We start from the raw sequence: 12510 nt of genomic DNA on the forward strand, positions 1-12510 counted from the left end.
ACTGAACTGAACTGAACTGAACAATATGGATGTAACTTGAGGACCTTAATGCTAAGTGAAATAAATCAGTGACAAAACAATGAATACTATATGATTCCATGTATACGAGGTATTTAGAGTAGTCAAATTTATACAGATGAAAAATAATATAGAGTTGCTAGGAGCTTGAAAAAAAGGAAACTGGAGTTTTTTTTAATGTGTTTAGAGTTTGTCTTACAAGATGAAAAAATTTTGGAGATAGGTTGCACAGGAATGTGAATATACTTAACACTATTGAACTGTATACTTTTTTAAAAAGTTAAGATGGTAAATTTTATATTATGTATATTTTACCACAATTTAAAAAATTCAGATAGCAGATTCATGGGCCCCATCTTCAGAGGTTTTGACTCAGTGAAGAAATGGAAAAGCTGACCCTAAAATTCATATGGAATTACAAGGGACCCTGACTAGCCAAAATAATCTTGAAAAAGAACAAAGTTGGAGGATTCACATTTCCTGATTTCAAAATTTACCATAAAGCTACAATAATTAAAATAGTGTGGTACTGGCATAAGGATAGACATATAGATCAGTGGAATAGAATTGGGTTCAGAAATAGACTCATATATCTACGGTTAATTGAGTTTTGACAAGAATGCCAAGAATATTTTATGGAGAAAGAATAGTTTCTTCAACACTTGGTGCAGAAAAAACCAGAGATCCTTATGCAAAAAGAAAGAGGAGAAGAGGAAAGAGAAGAAGAGAAGCTGGACCCCTACTTTACACTATACATAAAGATTAACTCAGTGTGGATCAAAGGCCTGAATATAAGAGCTAAAGCTATTACACTGTGAGAAGAATGCATAACAGCAAATCTTCATGACCTGGGTTTGGCAACGGTCTTAAATGTGACACCAAAAACACAAGTAACAAAAGAAAAAATGGACATATTGGACATCATTGAATTTAAAACTTTAGTGCATTGAAAGACACCATTAAGAAAGTGGAAAGACATTTTGCAAGTTATATTTCCAATAAGGTTCTATATGGAACTCTTACAACTTGGCGACAAAAAGACAAATAACCCAGTTTAAAAATGAGCAAAGGCCTTGAATAGACATTTTTCCAAAGGAGATTGTACAAGTAGCCAATAAGTACATGAAAAGATGCTCAACATCATTAGTCAGGGAAACGGAAATCAAAACCACAATGAGATACCACTTCACATCCCCTAGAATGGCTGTACTAAAACCAACAGAGCAAGCAAACAAACGAACTCACCAAAACAAAAAACAACTGTTGGCAAGGATGTGATGACCTTGGAGCCCCTGTACATTTCTGGTGAGCATGTGGAATTGTGCAGCCACTGTGGAAAACAGTTTGGTGGTTCCCTAAAAAGCTAAATATAGAATTAGCATGTGACCCAACAATTCCACTTCTAGGTATATACCCAAGAAAATTGAAAACAGATACTCAAATACTTGTGTATGTATGTTCACAGCGACAATATTCACAATAGCCAAAATGTGGAAATAATCCAAATACCCATCGATGGATGAATGGACAAACAAAATATAGTATATTCATCTAATGGGATATTATTCATCAATAAGAGGAAATGAAGTGCCAGCATATACCACAACATGGAGGAACCTCAGGAATATTACAAGTTGAAGAAAACAGGCACAAAGTGTTATATGTCGTATGTGTGTAATTTCATTCAGATAAAATATCCAAGATAGGTAAATCCATGGAAAGCAGGTTAGTGGTTGCCAAGAGATGGGGGGAGGGGAACATGAGGAATGACTGCTTGATGGGTGATGAAAATGTTTTGGAGCTAAACAGAAGTTGTGATTGCACCCCGTTGTGAATATGCTAAATGCCACTGCAATGTATACTTTTAAAGCTATTGTTTGTTATGTAAATTTTGCTCCGATGAAGAAAAAAGCAGATTCCTGGCCCCACCTTCAGAGTCTTTGACTCAGTAGATCTGGTAGGAAGCCCAGGAATCTGAATTTTCTGCAAAGACCTTAGATGCCTGATGCAGGTACAGGTACATATTTTTGAGAAACCGTCTTAAGTCTCCTGTTGACTATACTTTCCCACAGGACCTAAGCTTTTCCTTTTGTTCATTGCTTCATTGTTCAGTGGCTAAGTCATGTCAGACTCTTTCTGACCCTACAAACTGTGGCATGCCAGGCTTCCCTGTCCTTCATTATTCCCCAGAGTTTTCTCAAACTTATGTCCATTGAGTCAGTGATGCTATCTAGCCATCTCATTCTCTGCTGCCCCCTTCTCCCCTTGCCCTTGATCTTTCCCAGCATCAGGGTCTTTGCCAATGAGTCAGCTCTTCGCATCAGGTGGCCAAAGAATTGGAGCTTCAGCTTCAGCATCAGTCCTTCCAATGAATATTTAGGGTTGATTTTCTTTAGGATTGACTGGTTTGATCTCCTTGCTGTTTAAGGGACTCTGAAGAGTCTTATCCAGCACCACAATTAGAAAATATCAATTCTTCGGCACTCAACCTTATTTATGGTCCAGCTCTCACATTATACATGACTACTGGAAAAACCATAGCTTTGACTATACAGACCTTTGTTGGCAAAGTGATGCCTCTGCTTTTTAATAACACTGTCCAGGTTTGTCATAGCTTTTCTTCCAAGGAACAAGCATCTTTTAATTTCGTGACTGCAGTCACTGTCACAGTGATTTTGGAGCCCAAGAAAATAAAACCTGTCACTGTTTCCACTTTTTCCAAATCTATTTGCCATGAAATGATGAAAGTGAAAGAAGAAAGTGAAAAAGTTCGCTTAAAGCTCAACATTCAGAAAACTAAGATCATGGCATCCAGTCCCATCACTTCATGGTAGTGCATCCAATGTTTCAACTCCCATCTCTCCATGAGTTTCACTGCGTGATGAAGTGTATCCTCCCTGGTGTGGAAACCAGCACACTCTGGTTGGGAAAGGCCTTCCCCAGGACCCAGATTAGGGTCCCCATGGGAAGGCACACAGCTAGGGAGCTCCTGGCCAAGCCTGGGGACAGCAATTTTGGTTCTGGGGCCCTCAAACATGGCATCTAGAGGTACACACCTCTGTTGGCATCTCTTGGCTGGAAGACTTGGCCAGGTTTTCCCAGCCTCGTGAGCCCAGTGCCTTTTGGCTGGGTGGCTGCCTCCACGGTACTTTCAAGCATACTGTCAGCAGAGTGGCTTTCCTCGCTGTCACTCAGCTGGGCCTGAGCCATCCTGCTGTCTCCTGTGCAGACTTCTGAGGCCCCACCACACTGCAGGAAGCATGATGGAGCCCAGAAGGTGTAGGTGAGACATGCCAGAAGATGGCCAGAGCCTCACGCCTGGACCTCTCTGATAAGGCCTGCAAAATGCAGTTTTCTCTTCACTGCTCTTACCCCTCCCATCCAGGCTCCCTAGGGTTACCCTTCCCTCTGTGTCTTCTCTGAGGGGGCGAGTGAAGTTTCCCAGCTCTGCACTAAGCTTATGATTGTCAATTAACCCTAAATCACCAACCACCACCCCCCACAGACTTATATTTACATACCAGATATCACAAAAATAGGAAGACAGTGTGTCTCAAAGGAAAAACCAGAGCGTTTAAAATTTTTATTACTGGCTAATTACGTGGCATTTCTCCAAGGCCCCTGATATTTCCCTCAACATGAAAAAAGTCACTTCCTTTAAGCACATACTATACACTAGGAAACAGCTTAATACTTCCGTGCATTACCCCGTTCAATCCTCACAGGACTCTACCAGGTATATCATGCTTTAGAAGCTTAATTGTAGAATATAACAGATACACAGAAGATGTCTAAAACATATATATGAACTCTTTGACACATACTTGTCCCCTATAATATATTAATATAATAACAATATTATAACATTGGTAGATCATGTATCATTATCACATGTATCTGTGGTAAACATTCCCTTATTTTTCTTTATAGTTTTATTACCCACGTATGCTGCAGTCCATGGGGTCGCGAAGAGTCGGACATGACTGAGCGACTTCACTTTCACTTTTCACTTTTCACTTTCATGCATTGGAGAAGGAAATGGCAACCCACTCCAGTGTTCTTGCCTGGAGAATCCCAGGGACGGGGGAGCCTGGTGGGCTGCCATCTATGGGGTCGCACAGAGTCTGAAGAGCAACTTAGCAGCAGCATGCATTCCTAGGGCTTCCCAGGTGGTGCTAGTAGTAAAGAACCTGCCTGCCAATGCAGGAGACATAAGAGTGGTGGCTTGGGAAGATCCCCTGGAGAAGGGCAGGGCAATCCACTCCAGTATTCTTGCCTAGAGAAGCCCATGGGCAGAGGAGCCTGGCAGGCTATATATATATAGTCCACTGGGTCGCAAAGAGTTGAACACTTCTGAAGCAACTTACATGCATTACTAAATTGTATAGTTTTCTTTTGTTTCTTTTAAAACTATACATGAATGGAATAATACAATATATATCCTCTAAAGGTTTTTCCTTATCATGAATTTATGTAGAATTCATTTATGTTGTTTCACATATCTGAAGGTAACTAGTATTCACTGGTATATATTCCACTATATGAAATACCACAATTTATATTTCCATTCATTATAGTTGGGCATTGGGGTTGTTTCTCCTTTTCAGACCACACAAACATTCTTGTACATGAGTTCTGGTGTACATGGGTCCATAATTCTCTAGAGCACATATATAATTAGTAATGGAATTGCTGCATCATAGAATATGAGTATCTTCAGCTGTGATGAACAATCCCAAAGATTGTTTTTCAAAGTGGTTGTGTTTTATGTTGTGTTTATCCCTCTCATTTTACTGATGAGGACATGGATACTCATCAGTAGCTCAGGATCACTGGTTCCAAGTGGAGGGGAGCTAGGATTTATACCACGTCGATCTGACTTTGAAGGTCAGGCTCTTAACCAGCTCACTACCTACCCTCTGCTCTAATTAAGGTATACTCAACTGCTGTAACTAGAAAACCAGTAATAACTCAGTAGTTAAAAATATAAATCTCTCATATAACGGTCTGAAGGGAATGTTTCAGATCAGTAGGCAGTTCTATTCTACAAGCCATTAAGAAATCAAGGTTACTCTAGGACTTTGTCATGAAATACGTGGTTGAGGCCGGATTGCTGCCATGTTCGAGATCCAGCTGGCGAGAGAGTGGAATCATGTGTAAGTCCTACTGGTCCAGTGCCTAAGACTCCACACTCCCAGTGCAGGGGGCCCAGATTCGATCCCTGATCAGAGCTAGATTCCCCACAGCTAAGCATTTGCATGCTGCAGCTAAAGATCCCGTACGTTACAACAAAGATTAAAGATTCCATGTGCTTCAACTAAGACCCAGCACAGCCAAATGAATAAATTAAGAAAGATTTTATGTACATGTAAGGTTTTATAAATTTGGCCTGAAAGTGCTCTATATCACTTCTTAGTCTCCTGGCTATACCTAGCTGTGATGGATGGTGGAAAATATAGACTGACCAGACAGACATATCCCAGCTCAAATCTGTTACCACGGACAGGGGGGAAGATGGATTTTGGTGGATAATTAGCCTCCTCACCACAATGTTTTGCCTCCCCTCCCCCCATTATTTCTAGAGTTGTTTCTTCCTTGCTTACCTTACTAATAATGTTCCTCTTCTTTTCTGTCTCATGGCAATCTCAAGGATAAATTATGTAACCAAGTAGTAGGTTTCAGTTCAAGAAGAAGGTAATGGGGGCGGGGGTAGGGGGCTTGCCTGATAGCTCAGTTGGTAAAGAATCCTCTTGCAATGCAGGAGACCCCGGTTTGATTCCTGGATCGGGAAGATCTGCTGGAGAAGGGATAGGCTACCCATTCCAGTATTCTTGGGCTTCCCTGGTGGCTCAGCTGGTAAAGAATCCACCTGCAATGCGGGAGACCTGGGTTTGACCCCTGGGTTGGGAAGATACCCTGGAGAAGGGAACGGCTACCCACTCCAGTATCCTGGCCTGGAGAATTCCATGAACTATACAGTCCATGGGGTCGCCAAGAGTCAGACTCAACTGAGTGACTTTCGCTTTCAGGTAGTTGCTGAGCAAAGTGAACAGAAGTGCCCTCCTATACCATCGCATTCTCTTTAATAATCTTATTTTGAGTTACTTCCTGTAACGCACTGAGCACATACAGAGACATCAAGCATGTCTGTTTATCATATAAGGGAGTTTCAGAAAACAGCTCGTGTGGATGAAGAGTTAAGGACATGTGCACCTACAGAGTGAGCTTAGAAGCAATCAATCACAGAGTCCCAGATATGTAGCCATGTCCTGCCCTGCAGGGAGAGCCCCACAGAACACATGCAGAGAAACTTGGACTGGATGGAATATACATAGGGAGGGAATGTCCTTCACAGTTCAGTTCAGTTCAGTCACTCAGTCGTGTCCAACTCTTTGCGACCCCATGAATCCCAGCACGCCAGGCCTCCCTGTCCATCACCAACTCCCAGAGTTCACTCAGACTCATGTCCATCGAGTCAATGATGCCATCCAGCCATCTCACCTCTGTCTTCCCCTTCTCCTCCTGCCCCCAATCCCTCCCAGCATCAGAGTCTTTTCCAATGAGTCAACTCTTCGTATGAGGTGGCCAAAGTACTGGAGTTTCAGCTTTAGCATCATTCCTTCCAAAGAAATCCCAGGGCTGATCTCCTTCAGAATGGACTGGTTGGATCTCCTTGCAGTCCAAGGGACTCTCAAGAGTCTTCTCCAACACCACAGTTCAAAAGCATCAATCCTTTGGCACTCAGCTTTCTTCACTGTCCAACTCTCACGTGCTAAGGAAAAATCTCACACTGAATAATCCCTCCCTCTGAGCAACAAGGGGTCTTAAGGCGCTTGGTCTGTGGAAATCGTGGTTTGTTACATTCAAAGGGTCTGTGAGTCTCCTGATACCTAGAAAGTGAGTGAAGTCGCTCAGTCGTGTCCGACTCTTTGCGACCCCATGGACTGTAGCCTACCAGGCTCCTCTGTCCGTGGGATTTTCCAGGCAATAGTACTGGAGTGGATTGTCATTTCCTTCTCCAGAGGATCCCAACCCAGGGATTGAACCTGGGTCTCCCGCATTGTAGACAGATGCTTTACCGTCTGAGCCACCTAGAGGCGCCCTCAAATAGAAGGGGCTGTAAGGAGGTGAGTTTTCTGTATCTGTGGGGAAAGTCTGAATGGATTAGGTAGAAGACAGGATGAGATGACCTGTGGGTGCTGCCCAAATCAGGGCCTGTGTTCTAAGGTTAGATGGATATTGTTCTAAGATGTCAGACATCCTAAACCATAACTACTAATCTTTTCTTCTGCCTCATGGAAAAGAGGGTGCCCCCTTTCTGCTGCAAATGGCCTATCCTGAGAAAGCTGGAGGAACAGTGGGGCAAGAGTTGGGAGTGAGTAGGGTGAGGATCAGAAAGACATAGGAATGTGTCCTGGCTCCAAGCTAGTCAGGCAAATCTCTTAACTACCCTCAGCATCAATGTCTCATCTGTAAACTGTAACTGTATCTGAGGAAGAAACAATAATCATCCCCATTTTACAGGCTCAGAGTAGTTTTACAGGCTCATTTTAGAGGCTCAGAGTAGTTAAGGTGCTCAAGAATTCACTATGCAAAGTGAAGTCAGGATTCAGACTCAGGCAGTCTGACTCTAGAAGTGAAGCTCTAAGAATCACTACTGGGGTGGTGTGTGCAGGGGCGGAGGTGGGGTGTAGAAAGAGATACTCTTTAATTTGTTTAATAAGACATCCACTGTTAGATGGAGAGTAAGTGTCTTGGCGTGAAGGGAGGGCAGTACTGTGGGTGGGCAGGAGGGAGAAGGAACAGACTGGAGTCTCTCCTGCCGTTTCTTTGTCGGGTTTGCAGGCACCAAGCAGGGCAACAGCCATGTTGACGGGGACCTAGGGCGCCTGCCCCGCCCCCTCAGAAGAGGACCTGCCGCTGCCTTCTCCACGGGGTGCCACTCACTCCCCTCCTCCTGGCAACCAAGGTTTGGAGGAGGGGGGAGGGGTACAGCGGTGGGCACAGTTTATGCTCCTCCAGAGCTTCCGAGCAAGATTTCCCCAAAAAGCCGTATTAAATAAATAAAAGGAAATTCAGCAGATGGAAACATAAATCAATGAAAACTCCCATATGAGTGCAAAGATTTATGTCAAAAAACAAAACATCAACATCTGGGAGCTGCCGCGTCTCCTCTTGGCTGCTCATTTGGAATGGATTCTCGCTGTCGCTTTCCGCCCCTTTCTAGCTCTGGAAGAGGACAGAGAGAAAAAATAAAACCCATTTTTAAAACAGTCATTTTTTAATCAGAAATGAACGCTGTTTTCTCCTTCAAGACTGGAGGGAACGTGATCCGGACTACGGGGGGCATCGCCGGGAGAGAGGGCCCTCGGCAGGACGCCGAGGGGCGCCCCTCCTTCCCCACACCCCCGCGGCTCTCTGGGGTCCGATACCTCCAGATTTCACAGCCGCCGCGGCAACGCTAGCATACATACCAGTGCCCACCGCACTGCGGCCGCGCTCCACGACTCCAGGCGACCGCGCCCCGACCCCTCACGTGGGTGGAGGAGGCCTGCGCAGAGGCGGCTGGGTGCCCGCCCCTACCCGCAGTCCGGCCCGCCGCCAGGGAGCTCATCTCATCCGGGCGAGCCTCTGCGTGAGTTCCTCCAGTTCCCGGGAGAAGGACTGGGAACATGCTGAGAGTAAAATGCAGGCTTTGAGGATGAAGCGCACGGACTGAAGGCGACGTTTAGCCCATACGTTGAGCCACACAGGGATTAAGAGGGCAAGCATTGGCATCCTGATGGTTCAAATCCCATATCGGTCACTGCCAACTGGTTGACCTTGAACAAGTTAACCTCTGAGCCAGGGTTTCGTCATCTGCAAAATGGGAATAATATCACCACCCTCCTGGGGGACTGTGAAAAGTAAATGAGAAAACACACATAAAGTGCTCTATTCAGTACAAACACACATAAAATTGAATAAATGTTATCTATTATCATCACGATAAAGGCTTAGATTCTCACCATAACCTACAAGGCTCTGCATAATCCATGCTCCCAGCTTTCTGGCCTTGGAGAAGCCACTGACCACTCCATCCTAGGCACCAGTCACTAAGTTCTGCACAGCAGCCTAGCTCCCTTGCACTTCGGGACCTTTGCACATGCTGTTTCCTGTGCTTGGAAGGCTATTTTCCACCTTCCACTTCAACCCAGGCTGCCCATTCTTAGGGCTTCAGTTTACTTGTTACATCATCCAGGAAACTTCCTGATTCTCCATTACCACCCTCAAATGTAGTCTCTGCTCTTATACTACAGCCCAGGCTTCTTACTAGCAATGCTCCAGTTGTAATATATCATCATTTTGGTTATATCTTTAATGTCTGTCACTCCCTGGACAGTTCATACCATGAGGCCTGGAGCTCAACCTGTTCCATTCATTGTGGAATCCCCAGCCCCCAGGACAGTGACTGACACCACTCTATTTGTGGTGAAATGATGGGACTCTGAGACCAGAGAATCTTGAATCTTCTATATTATTTTACCACTTCCTTTCAACAATAAATGTATTTATTAAGCAGGGCACCAAGGGCACAGATTCATACAATTCCGTTGCTGACCTACTAGAGCTCATAGTCTGATAGCAGAGACAGACATGTAAATAGAGGACAACACAGATAGGGTAGAGACAACAGAGTGTGTGGGGGTGATGGGGAAGACTGTGTCTATAAGGATAGGACCCTTGGTTCCAGGTGGTCTAAGTTGACTAAGCTTCATGCTTGACCTGCATTATCTTACTAAAACTCACAACTATTAGATAGGCTTATTATCATCCCTGTCTTCACCAATGGCTCAGCAGCTAAGAATCCTCTTGCAATGCAGGAGATGCAGGTTCAACCCCCGGGGTCCGGAAGTGGAGGAGGAAGTAGCAACCCACTCCAATATTCTTGAGTCAAAACTCTCATGGACAGAGGAGTCTGGTGGGCTACAGTCCAAAGGGTTGCAAAGAGTTGGACATGTTTGAGCGAGTGAGCAGTTATCATCCCTATTGTACAGATGAAGCATAGAGGTTAAACAGCTTGCCTGGGATCCCAAAGATAGCCATGGCAGAAGTGGCATTCAAAGAGGGGTGCATTCTGCTTCAGGCCCAGAGCTCTTAACTACTTGGCCTTCTGCCTCAGAGCAAAGGGCTCTCAGTGAGGTTACTCTTCCTGCCCACGACCCCAGTTCTGGTTCCGGACCAAGTGACAGTGGGGCACTGCCCTTCACGGCATTCCTGCTGGTATTAATCCCGCCACCCAAGCAGCAGAGAGGGAGGTGGGAGCACCAGGCTGAGGGGCACGTGAAAGCCGTACACCCTGTTCCGCACAAGAGCTTAATGAGGAGTGTTCGCAGGGCAGCAAAGGGGACGTGCAACAGCTCAGCTAAAAACAGGAGCGCCTCTGGCTTCTGTGCTGCCAAACGCCAGCTCTGGAGGGAGGCCCCAGCCTAAGCCGGCTCAGCGCCCTGAGGGTGTTGTTCTCACCTTTCACACCCACCCCGAAGCTCCACTGATCCTGCTACTTCTCCTCTCACCACCCCCAGGGCTTTTTTTTTAAAGGTTGGATTCACATCCTTCATTTACTTTCTTAAAGGCAGCCCTGCCTGTTCTCCCAGATTCCAAGAATCAGCCAGCTTTTGGAGGGTTACAGGGGAACTGTTCTTCAGTCTTATCTGCTTGAGCCTGGTTGAGGCTAGGTCAGAATTCCTTCAAGGATCTGATGAGACCACTCCTCTTTTTCAGCTTGCCCCTCCTCCAGCAATGGCTCCTGCCAATGGCTCCTGCAAATTCTGACAGGAGGACCTGAGGTCACAGCAGGATATCCAATGGAAGAGACTAGCTGGTGATGTTGGGAAAGAGAACAAGGATAAGGCTGATAATAGCTGACATTTATCAATTCCTTTCTGTGTGCAGGGGTAAGCACTTCATGTGTGCTTGCCCAGTGAATCTTCACATCAGCGCTGTTAGGAAGGGACCCGTATTATCCCATTTCACAGACAAGGAATTAAGGCTCAAAAATTCAAGTAACATTGCCAAGTTCACTCAACTATAAAGTGGAGTTGGGGGTTACTTCCCTGGTGGTCCAGTGGTTAGGACTCTGTGCCCCAACTGCAGGAGGCATGGGTTCAATCCTTGGTCCAGGAACTAAGATCCCATATGCCTTGGGGCAACTAAGACCAGATGCAGCCAAAAATAAATAAATAAAAACAAACAATACAAACAACAACAACACAGAAAGTGGTAGGGGATTCAAACCCAGGCCATTAGGACTCAGGAATTCACGCTCTTAACCACTCTACTCCTGTTTAGGAGTCAGCAGCCCAGAAGGATAGTCAAACAAAGAGCAATGGACAGAGAACTGAAATGTGGTCAATGCTGTTACTCATTGTCAGGAGGAAGAAGCAATGGCAGAAACAGTAATCAGGAGGTAAACAAACACAGGAGATCCAGTACAAGGGAAGCTGGAGAGGAGACAGATTCAAGGACCTGACACAAAAGATGGCAATTTTTACAGGACTTGTGACTAGCTGGGTGTGGGTGTGTCTGACACTCCGGGGTGCAGATCATCCCAAAAGTCTCCTTCTGGAGAAACGTAGAGAGAGAGAACTCAGTTCATTAACTCCAAGTCTACTGTCCTGGGCTTTCCTGGGCTCCAGCTGCATCCTGTCTTTGGGGCTCCATTAAGCTGTCCCCCACTCCTCCATATTCTGATTAGACTTTTCTAAAAAGCTAGCTTCAACGAGTTTCTAATATTTGCAGTAAGACTCAAAAGTAATGTGAGAGTGGGCAGAGAAAGGAGCTGAATGAACCTTGAGTTCAAGGTTTATTCCTGAATGGTTGGGGGAAATGATACAGTTGACAGAAATAAGAGAGAGAGATGATGAAGCAGTTTGGTATGTGAGAGTTAAGGAGTGGATGGTGAACTGAGTCAAATGCTCTGGGTCAAGGAGGCTGACTGAGCAAAGGCCCACAGGTGGTTAATGAGGTGGTCTTTGATGACCCTGGTGACAGCTGTGTCAGAAGAACAGCAATGGAAGCTGGGAGGCAGCTGAAAAGTGAAGGAGTCAGGAAGGAATGGGAGGCAATGTGTGTGCTAATTAAGAAATCTGACAGTGGAGAGAATGAAATAGGAGCTGAAAAACACAGGAGGATCAAATAAAGGATGTTCTCCAAGATGGGAAAGGCCTGTGTATATTTCATAGAAAGAAAAAATAGATGAATGCTTGTCATGAGGGTCAGGATAATTATAGAGACAAGGTTCTAGAAGAGATAGGAAGGGAATGGAACTAGGAACAAACAGAGTTTGGCCTTAAGACAAAGAAAAGAGACAGACCTCTTCAAATGAGTCTGTGTTCTTGTCATTTCCTTCGACTCACGTTCATGCCTTACATTTATCTGGACAGTGTGCAGCTAAACATCCATATCTGTGCTCCCAGCAGCTCTTCAAGTTAGAGCCTTCTTCATATCACC

General features: G+C 45.1%; 1 long non-coding RNA gene across 1 annotated transcript; it reads right to left on the bottom strand.

The window, feature by feature from the left end:
* Positions 1–6084: 6084 nt before the first annotated feature.
* On the bottom strand, positions 6085–8998 carry LOC104969197 (uncharacterized). Its single transcript, XR_001500680.3, has 2 exons — positions 8493–8998; positions 6085–8247 (listed from the first exon to the last, which is right to left on the bottom strand). It is a non-coding gene; the product is annotated as an uncharacterized lncRNA (long non-coding RNA).
* Positions 8999–12510: the final 3512 nt, after the last annotated feature.

The sequence above is a fragment of the Bos taurus genome, chromosome 7, assembly GCF_002263795.3.
Source record: "Bos taurus isolate L1 Dominette 01449 registration number 42190680 breed Hereford chromosome 7, ARS-UCD2.0, whole genome shotgun sequence".
NCBI classification, from domain to species: Eukaryota; Metazoa; Chordata; class Mammalia; order Artiodactyla; family Bovidae; genus Bos; species Bos taurus.